Raw genomic sequence first — 15,886 nt, forward strand, 5'->3', positions numbered from 1 at the left:
TTTGGTTCCTACTGATCAGGAAACGAGCTTGCCTTCCTTCCATCCTCCCTTCTATCGACCCAGGCCCATCTAGTCCCCACGGCAGGGCACTGGGAGATAGACCTCCCTTAGGAAGCTTCATATAGGTGAACAAGCCCCAAGTCTTTCCACAGAAACAGCTATAATGACCACAGCTCTTGTGGAACTTATATCTTTTCCTTTGGCTTCAAAAATCTGCTTCAATTAAACTTTTTCTTACCAGTTTTTATGTTCCACTGAGACTGACCAAAACTCTGCACATGGAGAGAGGGATGAGAAGCTCAAAAGCAATAATGCTTTTAATAACTGAAAGCATCCCACAATCGAACTCATGCTCCTTCAGGGCTCATGAGTTCTGACACGCACATGCACACAGCACAGTGCCTCTCCCTGACACCCCCGCTGCTGGCACTTCTCCCAGGCCAGGGGACATCATAGTCCAGGAAATTCGCCAGATTCCCAGTTATTCGGGCCGTAAGGCTTGGCAACTCCTCTCTCCCCCTGAGCTGTCTTCTGTAGTGATATGAGAATGTCGGGAAAAGAATAGTCACTGTGTGAGGAAAAAAGTCTATTTCTAATAGCTCTGCAACCAAGAGAAACATCAGCTAAATGCTGAGCTGCATATCTATAAACTTCCATTTGGAGAAAATGAAAACTGCCAAGAGGGGAACAAAAAAGGACGAGGGGTGGTGGGCGTTTTCAGTTTAATGAACCTGAGAAAAAATTCTGAGGCCACAGATGCTTAAGGGAGATCCATTTAGCTCAGTTCTTGGTGCTAATGAAGTAAAAGTAGCGACCAAATTCCTCACATGAGTGAGTTATCTTTGTCTAGAAGGTAGATATTACTGGCCACAGGCCCTGCCTTAAATCTCAGCCAGACTTCTTATAGGTATACATTCTTTAGGGCCCTGGGGGGAAAGTAGGAATGGTTCCACATTACCCAACTTCTTTCCTAAAATTCACCTTCCATCCTACACCTTGCTGACCTCAGGAAAGCCCAAGAGTTGTGTCTTTACTTAAAGAAAGTGTCACTTTCCTAATCCAAAAGTCTAAGCCCTGCATACGGTAGTCACCCACCTGCCTTTTCAGTAGGTTTTGGTTTAAGTAGTACCTGGGAATAGGTAGCAAAGGCAAGGCTGGGGTTGAGGTCTACTACAGTCTTAAGAATCCCTGGCAGCCGGGCGCGGTGGTTCACGCCTGTAATCTCAGCACTTTGGGAGGCCGAGGCAGGTGGATCACCTGAGGTCGGGAGTTCGAGACCAGCCTGACCAACATGGAGAAACCCCGTCTCTACTAAAAATACAAAATTAGCTGGGCAGAGTGGTGCATGCCTGTAATCCCAGCTACTCAGGAGGCTGAGGCAGGAGAATCGCTTGAACCCAGGAGGCAGAGGTTGCGTTGAGCCAAGATCACACCATTGCACTCCAGCCCGGACAACAAAAGTGGAATCCCATCTCAAAAAAAAAAAAAAAAAAAAAAAAGAATACCTGGCAATGGAGTAGCACTGCCCTGACCAAGGCAGGCTGCTACACCTCTGAAATGCTAACAAGCCTGGCTCCTCAGCTAAAGCTGCTCCTGAACTGAAAGTCTAAATGGGGTCTCTGCCTGTCCCCAGGTGCTAGTTGGTGAACATGGAAAGGGTGTGAATGTGCCAAGTGAAATGGGACATTCCCCCCTCAAACAAATAACAAGCCTTTTAGTGCCATAGGCACTGCAGCCCTAAAGGCTATGGGGTTACAGAAACCGACTCACGGAAACTGAATGAGACAATAAATCTTGATTACTATCGTAAGCTGCTAAATTTGAGATAACTTGTTATATAGCAGTAGATACTTAATTCAAGAGGTAATAGGTAAACCAGCAGGAGAAAATTAGGGTAAACATTGGAAGGAAAAATGTTTTTAACTCTGAGACTTGTTCATTGCTCAACCAAATGGGGAGATAAAGGAGGTAGGTATCGTGACTACTGTACTTGGTGTTACACACTCCTGCCTATGCAGAGAAGCAGAGGAAGGATCAATGCTATGATAGGTCAGCTTATATTAGAATCACTATCACATGGAAACCAGGGCCTGTGTAAAAGTGAGTCAGGCTGACCTAGCTCCTGAGAGCTGGGAATTCAGAGACACTGAAGTCCTGATATTCTAAAAAATAAAGTGATCCCGCTTGCTTCCAGCCCCTCTGTGTTCGCTTTACTCCTTAGTGCGAGGCTTTCAACCCTGTTGAAACAGAAAGCCTCTGGGAGGGCCATTGTAAGTTCAACATAGGTGAATCTCAGATCCTTTTTGGAGAGGTTGTGCTGGGCAGGTAGGAAAACTGTGGGGCAGAAAGGATTGTAGGAACTGCAAGGAGAGTGAGGCAGGAGCTAAATTTGGGGAATTTTTCAGTCAAAGGATGATGGGTGCTTGGCATCTCTAAAGCAAAAGATAAAATCTATTGAAAATGGAATGTTAGAAATAATAGGCACCATTTACAGCAGGGGTCCCCAATCCCCAGGGGACCACAGTACTGGTCTGTGGCCTGTTAGGAACCCGGCTGCACAGCAGGAGGTGATTGGTGGGTGAGCAAGCATTACTGCCTGAGCTCCACCTCCTGTCAGACCAGCAGCAGCATTAGATTCTCATAGGAGCGGGAACCCTATTGTGAACTGCACACATGAGGGATCTAGGTTGGGGGCTTCTTATGAGAATCTAATGCCCTTCCCCTTCCGCCCCTCACACCGCTCCCTGCCCATCAGTGGAAAAACTGTCTTCCACGAAACCAGTCCCTGGTACCAAAAGGTTGGGGAACACTGATTTACGGTATAGAAGGTGATTAAAACATATTTTCTCTATTTCTCGAAAGGATTCTACACGATTAGTATCACTACCTCCACCACACAATGAGGAAACCGGCGCTAAGAAAATCCAAGTGACTCATCTAGGTGTACATAGTTATTAAGTGGTGGAGCTCGATTTGGTCCCAAGGCCAGTCTGGTTCCAAAGTTCATGTCTTTTCCACCATACCACACACATTAAAAAATATGAAATGGAGGTTTTCCCCCCTTTATCCCAGAAAACAAGCATTCTGTTTGTATTTCTCTAATGGGTGGCTTAAAGATTTTTTTAAGTGAACTTTCCTTCCCAAATGCTGTAAATGAAAAAATGATGTGAAAAATGATTAGCAGATAGGAAGAGGAGAGGCCAATTTCTTTTAAATGTGTATGGGGTCTGACAAGAAGTTCTGAAAGTTTTTTTGAAAGCAGACTGCTGGCAATCAAACAAACAAACCAACCCCAGAAAATTAAAACTCATGGCGACAACTCCCTCTCACACCACAACACACATGGCCAGGGAACACAAGGAGGTGACAGAGAGAAGACCAGAGGCCCCACTTTAGCTCATTTGTATGGACCCTGGCTGTTTCATGCACAATTTTGAAAGGTAAGAGGGTAAGTTAGGTGATTCCAGAGCAAATATAATCATCATACAGGCATTAACCTCTGGGAACAAAAAGTTTGTATCTGCTTGAGCCAAGCAAGGAAGAAAGTTTCAGATCAAAGTGTTCCCTAAATCTGATCTGAGCCATCCTGTGCCCAGCAGGAACACCTAGCCATGAAGAAAAAGTCTATTCTCTCTCCAGGTCAGTCCCCTCCTCAATACTGAGGCCACAAAGATTGAAATTAATGCTTCTGTTTTTTAAATAAACATGATCTTCTTTCTTCAAACACAGCAGTTAGCAAAGGCCCAGATCAAACCTATTATGGAAAATCTGAAGTAAAAGGTTAAACTCTCATGCATCTGTGTGCATGTATGTGTTTAAGGCAGGAGAACTAAAACGAAGACATGACATTATATCTTTTGTTCTTCCAAACCACCTGCCTGAGAAAAAGATTGCAGTGCTCAAAAAGGCATTACTCCTTCATTCTAGAGATGCCCTGGCCTCTCTGGCTAGCAGTCTGGCCCAAATAATTCCTTGAAAGTAGAGATCTTCCTGCATCTACTGTCAAACAGGCAAGACCACGACAACCACCTTCCTCTTGCCCTGAGGAAGCATGGTGCATTTTAAAAGCTAAAAAGATATTATTCTCCCTATTTTCAGCTCATGAGAACTCCAGTTGATTTCTAGCTAAGAAATACCTGCAACTTAATTAGTCATTAACCAGAAGAACTTCAGGTTGACTCTTAACCTGTCAGCCTGGAATGTGCACCTGTTAGACCACTGACGTGGCTCTGTCTGATGTTGATAGCTAGCCTGAAGAACTTTCTAGAGATCAGAAATTGCCTCCTGCTCCTTAGGGGGAAAACACATTTCCTGTTGGAGTGTGATGGCTAAAGGATTCTATAAAAAATATATATATATATGTTTTAAAGACCAGAGGAGGGGAAAAATGGTGGTTCTCTCTTTCAGACAATAACCACAATCCCTTGACAAACCTGAATTAACACACAGAAGAACCTAAAACTCATAGAAAATTAAAACTCATAGAGACTACTCCCTCTCTCACCACAGTATATATGCCAGGGAGCACAGGGGGTGTGTGAAAGGCCAGGGCATCTCAAGGGGGTGCTCTCTGGCAGGTGGATTGTGGTGTGAAAGGGAGTTGTTTCTATGAGTTTTGATTCCCCCCTTTTTTTTTTTTTTTTTGAGACGGAGTCTCCCTCTGTCAGCCAGGCTGGAGTGCAGTGGTGCGATCTCAGCTCACTGCAAGCTCTGCCTCCCAGGTTCACGCCATTCTCCTGCCTCAACCTCCCGACTAGCTGGGACTACAGGCACCCGCCACCACGCCTGGCTAATTTTTTGTATTTTTAGTAGAGACGGGGTTTCACCATGTTAGCCAGGCTGGTCTCGAACCCCTGACCTCATGATCTGCCCACCTCGGCCTCCCAAAGTGCTCGGATTACAAGCGTGAGCCACCATGCCTGGCCCAATTTTCTATTTGTTTTTTTTTTTTTTTTTTTTTTTGCAGGCCTAATAGATTAGGTCTATTAATATAACTCCATCACCATTTTCTTCTAAATGAACTAAATTCTGAGGTTCTCTCTGCTTAAAATAACAGTGAATCTGAAACTTCAGCATGCATCAGAATTACCCAGAAGACATGCTCAAACATACACCACTGGACTTCACTTCTAGAATTGCTCATTCAGCAGGCCAGCTCTGGGAAGGGGTTGAGAACCACTTCTAACAAGTTTAGTGGTGATGTGACCAGGACTACATAAAAAAAAAAAAAAAAATAGAGACACAGTCTCGCTCTGTTGCCTAGGCTGGATCTAGCGCAGTGGCATAATCACAGCTCACTGCAGCCTTGAACCTCTGGACTCAGACGATCATTCCACCTCAACCTCCCAAGTAGGTGGGGCTACAGGAGTGTGCCACCATGCCCTGCCTGGCTGGGTCTTTATTTACAGAGATGGGGTCTTGCTATATTGCCCAGGCTGGTCTCGAACTCCTGGCCTCAAGCAATCTTTCCACCTTGGCCTCCCAAAGTGCTTCCAAATTCCAGGCATGAGCCACCATGCCTGGCTGCCACATTTAAGAACTATCTAGACCTCATTATCTATCCTATCTGAATTGCCTAAAAGTGACCAACTTACTTATTCAAGTAAGTTTTGAATTGAATTTGATTAAGATGTAGAAAGCTGGAAAGACCATCATTCCTATCATTACAACAAAAAACAAACACATAAGCAAATAGATCAACAGAATAGAGTCCAGAAATTAGTCTACATATGTACATACAACTGATTTTCAAAAAAGGTGCAAAGGAAAGTGAATGGAGAAATGGCTGTCTTTCAACCAGTGGTGCTTGGACAATTGAATGTCCATACATAAAAAATAAGCATAGACCCGTATCTTCTACAAAAATGAACTCAACATAGATCATGGACAAAAATGTAAAACCTAAACAGTGGAGGAAAACACAAAAAATCTTTGTGACGTTGGGTTTCGGTAAAGATTAGCTATGACATTGAAAGCATAATTCATAAAAGAAAAGATTGACAAATTTGACTTTGTCAAAATTAATAACCTCTGCTGTTTGCAAGATGTTAAGAGAATGAAAAGACAAGTATCCAAATGGGAAAAAATATTTGCAAATCACACATCTGGTAAAACACATGTAGAATATGTAAAGAACTCTCAGAACTCAATAAGCGTTAAGAAAACAGTTGAATAAAAAATGAGCTAAAGATGTGAACAACATCTTACCAAAAAAGATATCTGCTAATTAAACACATGAAAAGATGCTCAACATTAGTTTTAGAAAAAGGCAAATTAAAACGACAGTGAAATACCACTATATATCTATTAGAATGCTAATGTTAAACAATAATAAAATAAAACCCGAAAATATAAAGTGCTGGTGAACATACAATTTCACCATTGTGTCTTTCATGCATTGCTGGTCAGAATACAAAATGGTCCTGCCACTTTGGAAAAGAGTTTGCAGGTTCTTTTTTTTTCTTTTTCTTTTTTCTTTTTTTTTTTTTTTTGTGAGACTGAGTCTCGCTCTGTTGCCTAGGCTGGAGTGCAGTGGTGCGACCTTGGCTCACTGCAACCTCCGCCTCCCGGGTTCAAGCAATTCTCCTGTCTTAGCTTCCCGAGTAGCTGGGACTACAGGTGCATGCCACCACACCTGGCTAATTTTTTTTTTTTTTTTTTTTAGTAGAGACGGGGTTTCACCATATTGGTCAGGCTGGTCTTGAACTCCTGACCTCAGGTGATCCACCCACCTTGACCTCCCAAACTGCTGGGATTATAGGCGTGAGCCACTGCACCCAGCCTGCAGGTTCTTATAAAATAAAACACACACTTACCATACATAATCAAGCAATCTTACTTCCAGATATTTATTCAAATGAAATAAAAAGTTATGTTTACATAAAAACCTGTATGAAAATATTTCTAGCAGCTTTATTTATAAGCACCAAAAACTAGACGCAATCCAAACATCTCTCAATTGAGAAAAGGACAACCAAACAAATTGATGTGTAGCTATAAAGTGGGGAGTTCTATTCTGCAACAAAAATGAATGAATTACAGACACAAGCAATGACATAAATAAATCTCAAATGCACCATGCTAAATGAAAAAAGCCAAACTCAAAAGGCTACACATATACTGTATGATTCCATTTAAACAACATTCTGGAAAAAGCAGTTATAGGCACTGAAAAGACCGCAGTGGTTACCCAGGGCTGAGAGTAAACAAAGGGCTTGACTATGAAAGGGGAAAGATAATGGGAGAATTTGGGAGGTGATGGAACTATTCTATATTTTATTGTGATAATGGTTATATGACACATTATGTAATTGTCAAAACTCAAATAACTATATGCTAAAAAGGTGAAGTTTACTGTATGTAAATGACACCTTGTTTTTTTTTAAATAGAGGGAAAAACTAGGGTACACCTACTACACCTGCAGCCGTGTGTCAGGAGCTACTAAAGATACAAAAAATAACCCTGAGCACAATTTAGAATGAACATCTGCCTAAAGCATTTATTTATCTATGTGGGGGGTTGTTTTTGAGATGAGGGTCTCACTATGTTGCCCAGGCTGGCCTCAAACTCCAGGGCTCAAGCGATCCTTCTGCCTCAAACTCTGGAGTAGCTGGGACTGCAGGTGAGTACCACCAGCCCAGCATGCCTGGAGCACGTAAATAGCCTATAACTAGGAATTCAGCTGAGCAGAAGAGACTATAAACATAAGAGTTCAGAGAAAGCTGGGGCATCAGGTATTAACAAGGTCCCCTGCACTGTCTGGTTCTACTTTTATGCTATGGGCCTTTCATTCTTCCTCCCATGTTTTTATCACACCAACCAGGTTGGTCTCCTGGCAACCCCTCTCAGAGGCCAAGCTCATTCCTCCCTCCAAACTTCTCATCATACCAGTTCTCCTTCCTAGGACTTTCTGCCCTCTCGTCATCTAAATCCTTCCTATCCTTTGAGATCTAATTCTTCCATGAAACCTTTCGATATCAGGGCAGTCCACAGGGATCCTTTTCTTCTTTGAACTACCATAGTACTTGGAGTCTTTACTATTCAATTGGATATTCATCCATTAAACATTTAATTATACACTTTGAGTGCTTGATGGAGCGTTCATATTGTTTCCTCAGCTAGATTGCTAGTTACTTTAGGAAAAGTAGCCCTTAAGATTTATTTTGCATGCTTCTCCCCAACCTCACCCCATACCCCCATTGCCTAGTTCTCATCACTATTAATTAAATGAAATACTAAAGTATTGACAATAGTAGGTAGAAGAAGCAATGGGGTACCAAACACACTGTAATTCATCCACTTAACAGCTCAAAATCACTGTGTGTTTTTTCTTGCATACATGATTAAAATGTCTTTTCACAAAATAAAAGCTATCCTCGGTTCTAAACAGTTTAACAACCCCTAAAGGGCCTACAAGAGCATGCAATAAGTACATGCATTTCTTGACAGTAATTGTTTCCTTGTATAAGATTCCTTTCATGATAGCACATTGAAATGAGGTTCTCCCCCTTTGTTTAAACACTAATCAAACAAATTCTATGCATTACTTTTCTCTTCTAGAAGTCTGGCCAAGCATCTTGAGTTAATATGTACCCTCTATGAATGTTTCCTATTTTCATGCATGCTTATGTTTAAATTAGATAGGCCAATTTAATTAGTCTTTTAATCCTGCAGAACAGTGATGCAAGACCATCATGCTGGGCTGATGTCATCCTATTCAGAGTCTCATATCACATTTCCTTACATGTTCTTTGCTTATTTTACAATAAAGGGTTAATGGACGATGCACTATTGATAAGGAACTTACAACGTGATCACAAGAAAATTGTCTGCTCTTCAGAAGTTTTCTACCTGGCCTCTAAATTGTTTTGACTCCAATATTTAGTGATAAGGAAGCCATTAGCTGTCATTTGGCTTGGGTATACAAACTTATTTCAATAATACACAGGCACATGTTTGTGAACAATTTTGAGAACTGTTTTCTTTGCCAAGATTCACTAGGGCCACACAAAGTCCCTGCGCACCTGAGGCCCCCTTCAAAGTGGGAGCAGGACGAAGATTTGTTTTATTCCAAGAACTGGCCAGTAGATTTATAGAAAATGACATTTGAAAGTCTTTTAAAATTTTTTAATAGGCAAAGGCACCAGCACTAGATAAGATTGCAGTAGGGGAGGGCAGCTTATGTTGTCTTAGGAAAATAGACAGCTTTTGTGAATCCATTCACTTGCGTGAAAACTTGACTTCCTCTGTGCTTTGCCTACATCAACTGGTAAATTAGGTCCAGGAGGTACACAAAAATAATTAGGACTAATATTGCACGACACGGGCTCTCAACTCTGCCTGCAGGTTAAACTCACCTGGAGAGTGCTGAGAAAGCCAGCACCTGTGGCCCACCACAGACAACTGAATCACAATCTCTTCGGGGGGAGCCCAGGCACTGGTACTTTTCTTAAAGCTCACAAGGGGATTCTAATGGGCAGCCAGTGTTTAGAAGCAGTGACAGCAAGAGTGGGTCAGGGTGCAATTAAAAAGTAGGAGAGGCATCGAGGGACAACCGCACTGATCAAGCCGGTGACTTTCTGACTCAGCTGTGACACTGAATGAGTGTTTTGGGTTCAATGTCATTTTTTGGTTTAGGGCACAGCCCATAGTTGGGTATTCCAGGAGAGGTGTTCCAGAGGAGGGGAAAGGGAGTGGTAGCTGGCTGTTCAGGGAGAGGGAAGGGAGGGAAAGAGAGAGGAAGGAGGATGTTCTATCCAAATTGAAAAGCATATGAAAAGTGCCCTGGGCAGGGAGTCCAGTAATGGGGAATCGTCTTGGCTCTGACATATGTCACAACCAAATATGTGACCCATGGGTAGGTTGTTTCTCTTGCCTTGGCCTCGTCTTCCCCAAGATAAAATTACATGGGATGGTTCATGTTTTTCAAGTTCCTTCTGGTTCTGAGATCCTCTAGGTATGTTCCATCAAAATTACTGGGGCATTACAGACGCATTTGCCTGGACCACCTGGCCATGGGGAAGGGGGTTCAGAACTGTGTTCACCTCCCAGGTAATCCAGGGCAAGTGCTAAAACTTGAGAACAGGTCTAGAGTTATTTCAGAAATACTACTATTTAAGAATTTCATTATCTCAAACACTGCTCCGTAATGTCAAGAAAGGCAATGGGCTTGACCTCCCTGTCCATAAAATGAGATGTCAGGGTGAACTCAGCCTACCGCGTAAGACAAATCCTCATACTGTGATCTATAGTTTTATTTGGCTGCTGTGTTTTGTGCTGTTAATTTATAAGCTCTTTGAAAAGAGACACTGGTTGTCTAACAGAATTTTACTGTGACATGGCACATAATGGCCTAAACAAAGCACATTCAGTGTTCCTACTTTTTCTATAAAAAGTTGTGTTCCTGGAAAACTGCATGTCAATGGCCCTCCCACCAATCAAAACCAATTTTAAAGGTACAGTACGTTAAGTATATTAAGTGCTATATAAGGGAATCCTGCGGTGAGTGCTTTTGAAGAGCGACTACATTTTTTGGAAATGCTAATAATTACATTTTAATTCAACTGTTTGGTAAATCTAAACTTTTAACATAGCAGTTTCAATGTAAAATAGGGGTTGCTTTATGTTCCTTTAATTTGAACCCTTACCAAGGAAGCCTGAAGTATTTTATAATAAATTTTGCATGTAGTCCATGTTCCTTTAGAATGTATACTTTCAGCAAAAGGAGGGGTGTTTTATTGGTTTAAACTTCAGGGTGCTTCTGTGTGTTAAGCCCATGAGAGAGACAGAGAGAGACAGAGAGAGAGGGAACAAGAACAGCACAGCATAGTGATGACTTATGTACGCTTGCGAGGCCCAGGGCCAGCATGGTGTAATGAAATGTGCATATCATTATAACTTGGGGGCCTGGGCTCTTTTGCCCACCACCACCTAGTTGGGTGAGTCCCTTTCCTTCTCTGGGCTTCAGTTGTTTATCTATGTGATGGAAAAATCAGACTAGGTGATAGCTCTAACATTCTAGGAGTCAGGCTCTTTTAAGAGTCTGAATCAACTGGGCACAGTGGCTCATGCCTGTGATCCCAGCACTTTGGGAGGCCGAGGTGGGTGGATCACTTGAGGCCAGGAGTTTAAGACCAGCTGGGCCAACATGATGAAACTCTGTCTCTATTAAAAGTACAAAAGTTAGCTGGGTGTGGTGGCACATGCCTGTTATCCCAGCTACTCAGGAGACTGAGGCATGAGAATAGCTTGAACCCAGGAGGCAAAGGTTGCAATGAGCCAAGATGGCGCCCCTGTGCTCCAGCCTGGGCAACAGAGCAAGACTCTGTTTCAAAAAAAAAAAAAAAAAAAGAGTCTGAGAGTCTGGATCAACTGAGTTTGTCACATTTTACAGTCTTAAACCACTCACTAGTGCTTTGATCCAGCTTGGCACAAACTCAGAGGATGAGGTGTGGAAGAACCAGACTCAATCTATGTGGTTGTGTACAAAAGTGCTCAGCCTTTGCTACATTTGCCTCCAGCACAGAGTTGCATTGGCTCAGCTGGGGCCCTCATTTTGTGAGATGCTGCATTGGTCCTAGGGAGAGCAGCATCTTTAAACCTAAAGGAAGCAGAGCACATATCTTGTGGTTAACATCTAAGTGTGGCCCCAAGCCAAAAGGGCTGTCTTTCTGGGCCCAGAGAAGCCTTGACTCAGGTGTGGGGGCCATGGACACATACATACTGCCTAGTCTCAGTGAGGAAGTCAGAGTTAGGGAGGAATTATGAAAGCCCAAAGACTTGCAAGACAGAGGAACCTACCTGGGATGACAGTGACTGGAAACACGACTTCCTCGACAGTCTCTATGAAGCTGTTTCCTAGAGGACTGGGTTCCTCCTTAGAGCCTTAGGTTAAAGTTGTCTAAAGCAGTGGTTCCCAATCTGGGCTACTTACCAGAATCACCTGGGAAGCTAGTGAAGCCATAAACTTCAGAGCCACTCCCCAATTCCACTGGGTGAGGCTTGAAAATCTGTAACTTTAATCAACTCCCCAGGAAATCTTTTGCAGCCAGAACAGCACCGGACAACGTGATAGTGTTTGAACACTGGCTTTACAGTGATGGTTTGGGCACTGAGCATTAAGCTGTGGGAAGGATTGTAGTGCAATTCACAGTCATGACCGGGGATGTACAAGGACACTATTTGGAGCTTTTTGTCTTGGTGGCCAAGTGAACATGATCTCAGATAGGGAGCCACCAAGTGGGCAGAGATAAGTCCAAGAAATGAGGCTGATAGTTCCAGGACTTAATTAGAGGAGCCAGTTCTGAGAGGTCCTCTAGGAAAGCTGGTCCTCTAGGAACACCAGTCCTCCCTCTTGTCCACCAGCTGCTGTTGCTGTCCCCAAGCACTTCTCACCTTGAGCCAATGGAAGTGTGAACAACAGACACTTGGCAGACACAAGGGTGGATCTGCACCCCGCCCCTTGATATCCACCTCTCGCTTTGCCCTCTGCGTGCTTGAAGTAATCTTTTTCACTCCATGGCTTATTAGACACTTGGCCTGGGGCATCATCAAACCAGGCATCTTGTAATCACTGGGGAAACTGGGGCACAGTCGAGAATAAACCCTGGTAATGACCTTGAAAGTTATTTTCTCCTCATCCAGCCAGAGTTCCTCATGCAAATGTGCTGTGACATCTTTATCTGCTATCCTCAAAATTAGAATGTGAGAAGCAGAAATAAATTAACTCACTGTAACTGAAATTCTGCCAGAAAATTTCATTTAAAGCTTTTCATAAGAAGAAGTGGGAATAATGCATTCTCCTAAAGACCAGAGACTGGCTGATGTCCCATGATGGGGTAATAAATGGTCTGGTGTATAAAGCAGTGATCTGTTTTTACTCCTAGTGTTAAAACTAAGCATTCATTTTTGGTAAATATATCGATCTCACTAAGGGTAAAAACAACTTCACTGAAGATGGCTTCCTTCTTTGGTCAAAATTTCATTTTTGCAGAAAACAATTTTGTTATGTTCCCAGGATGCCAATTAGAGAAACATTTTCTAAGGATTCATTTTAGGCAAGTGTTCTGTTTCATAATACTTAAAAAGAAATTAAAAACTTGAATAGATGTATAAACATTCTCATCAGTAATTCAAAAATTAATGCATTTTCAACTTAAATCCTACTAGGTTTCTCACAGAAATTGAGAAGCTAATCCTAAAATTCACAGAAGAAAAATGGCCAAAAAAGCAACAAAAAAGTTGACAAGAATAAAGAATATTTGGACTGAGTTTTCTTTAAAAAAAAAACAACAAAGAATGAAGCCTTCGCTATCAAATATCAAAGTTTTACAGTCAAAGCAATTAAAACATTGTGTATCAGGGGGACAGACCAAAGGGACAGAACAGAGATCAGAAACAGGAGGTTCAAGAGGAAAAACATGGACCGATAAATATGATCCTAGGTCCATGGTTGTCAAACTGGGGGAGAAAAAACTGTTAGACCCAGTGCAAAAAGCAAAACATAAAAACTTTTATTTAAAAAATAAACAGGAAAGCATTTGTGTCATTTAGATAGGGAAGGATTTATTAAATAGAATGCAAAAAGCAAACACCAACTACGATCATTAAAATGTAAGACTTCTGCACAGAAGACACCATAAATAATGACAAGAAAAAGATACTGAGAAAAGATATTTGCAACATGTAGCAGACTCAGATTTAGTTCAATGTATATTAAAAACTCCTACCCTCAAGGAAAAAAAAAACAACAGTCAAAAAAATAAGCAAAATAAATGAACAATTCATTGGCCAATAATCCTAAAAGAATATTTTAAAGGTAATCAGGGCAATACAAATTAAAACAGTGGGATGCCACATCATATTTATGAGTTGACAAAAATTAAAATCTGACATTAAAGTGTTAGTAAGGATGTAAAGCAACTCTTGCATTCTGCCGGTGGGGATGTGAGCTAATGTAACCATGTTGATAAGCAATCACACAATAGTCAACTAAGCTGAGGATGTGCATATTCTACAACCCAGCAGGTCCTTCCTCAGTATACATGCATATATCTTAGAGATATTTGCACACTTATACCCAAGGAGACACATGCAACGATGTTCACTAGAACACTGTTTGTGGTCATAAAAAACTGAAAACAACTTAAATGTCCACTAACAAATGAATGGGTAAAAACTGTGATACTGTATTGTCATACAAGGAATAGCATAGAGAATTAAGGTGAATGAACCAGATCTATATCACAGATAAATCTATAAAATTATGTTCTATTTAAAAAGCAAGTTACAAAACAATGTGCACAGTATACCATTTATATAAAATAAAATTCACAAAACAAACATTTATTGGCAGTCTTGTATATATTTTTTTAGGTGTTCACATATTAATGAGCTAAATACCAACTTCAGCCCAGTGGTTATCTCTGGGCAGACAGAAAGAGCAGAAATCCCCCAACAAGGAGACTTGAACTGATTCTGATGTTTTATTTCTTCAAGAAGGCAAGTGAAAAAAATTTTTTTTTCTTTAAGAGACAAGGTCTCACTCTGTCACCCAGGCTAGAGTGCAGTGCTGCTGGCATAGCTCACTGCAGCCTCGAGCTCCTGGGCTCAAGCAATCCTCCCACCTCAGCCTCTTGAGTAGCTGGGACTACAGGCATACACCACCATGTCAGCTAATTTTTAAATATTTTTTAGAGACAGGGTCTCAGTGTGCTGCCCAGGCTGCTCTTGAACTCCTGTCCTCAAGTGATCATCCCACCTTGGCCTCCCAAAGTGCTAGGATTACAGGCATGAGCCACTGCATGCAGCCCAAATACAAAATTTTTATATTTGCTAACTATGGTTTATCAGATTGTCACTAAATCATTCTTGCTTTTTCATCTATATTGGAAATGTTTCCAATGTTTTTAAAGGCTCTGTATGTCTATGTGCCAATGAGCATTTGTTTTGCATGTGCCATGTTACGGGTATAGCAAGGAGACTTAACCTCAGTGCATTGAATTTGAAGATGTAACATATGAACACTCATAAGTGATTGTTCTGCACAGTACAACTTTAAAACAGATGCAATTCACAAATTGTTCTCCAGTTATCAGCCAGTGCCTAACACTTAGATATAAGACATTCACGTAGGTGAGCAATGCCTGAACATGGTCTAGGATGGGGTGGCAGGTGAGTCTTATTACCGTATAAAGACAACACTGCTGACTTCACATATACATAGTTCTCTAACTTCCTTCTGTTTCTTGTCATTTTTACAACTCCAAACTTTGTTAAGTACAATAGGTTATAAAAGAAATATACACTTTAGAGCAAGAAATTTTGACTCGATAGTCTCACTTCAAATAAAATCCTAAAGAAACATTTTAATTCTATAGCAATGCTGTTTGTAGTAATAACCATCACCACAAGAAGTCTGGAAGCCTAAGTGCCTATCAATTGGAAAATAATTAAGCAAAATATCAAACTGACGGAATTATAAGGACTATAGACAACTGAAGACAGCACACTGTGACTGTAAGCACACAAAAGGATGTCTCCAAGCTGCCAAAGATCAGATGACGATATGCAAAAGTTTAAATAGCTGTGTTAGTATTATGTTATTAGGTTATTTTAGTATTATGTTCTTTTAATATTGTTATTTTAGTTTGTGTAATTTGTCTTAAGTAACAGTTTGAGATATAATTCACTTACTAAACAATTCACCTGCTGAAAGTATACCATCACTGGTTTTGTATATATTCTGTCATATAATCATCCATACAGTCAATTTTAGAACATTTTCATCCCCCTCAAACAGAAGTTCCACACCCTTTACCAGGCATCCCTCATTCACACCTGCCTCTCTCCCCTACCCCCTGACAATCACTAATTTACTTTGTCTCT

The 15,886-nt window shown here is 41.4% G+C and overlaps 1 protein-coding gene across 2 annotated transcripts in view; it reads right to left on the minus strand.

Annotated features, from left to right (window-relative positions):
* PRKCE (protein kinase C epsilon) overlaps positions 1 to 15,886 on the minus strand; it is a 532,372-nt gene that overhangs the window by 222,231 nt on the left and 294,255 nt on the right. The gene's annotated exons all lie outside the window — the stretch shown is intronic.

This window comes from Pongo abelii, chromosome 12, assembly GCF_028885655.2.
Source record: "Pongo abelii isolate AG06213 chromosome 12, NHGRI_mPonAbe1-v2.0_pri, whole genome shotgun sequence".
NCBI classification, from domain to species: domain Eukaryota; kingdom Metazoa; phylum Chordata; class Mammalia; order Primates; family Hominidae; genus Pongo; species Pongo abelii.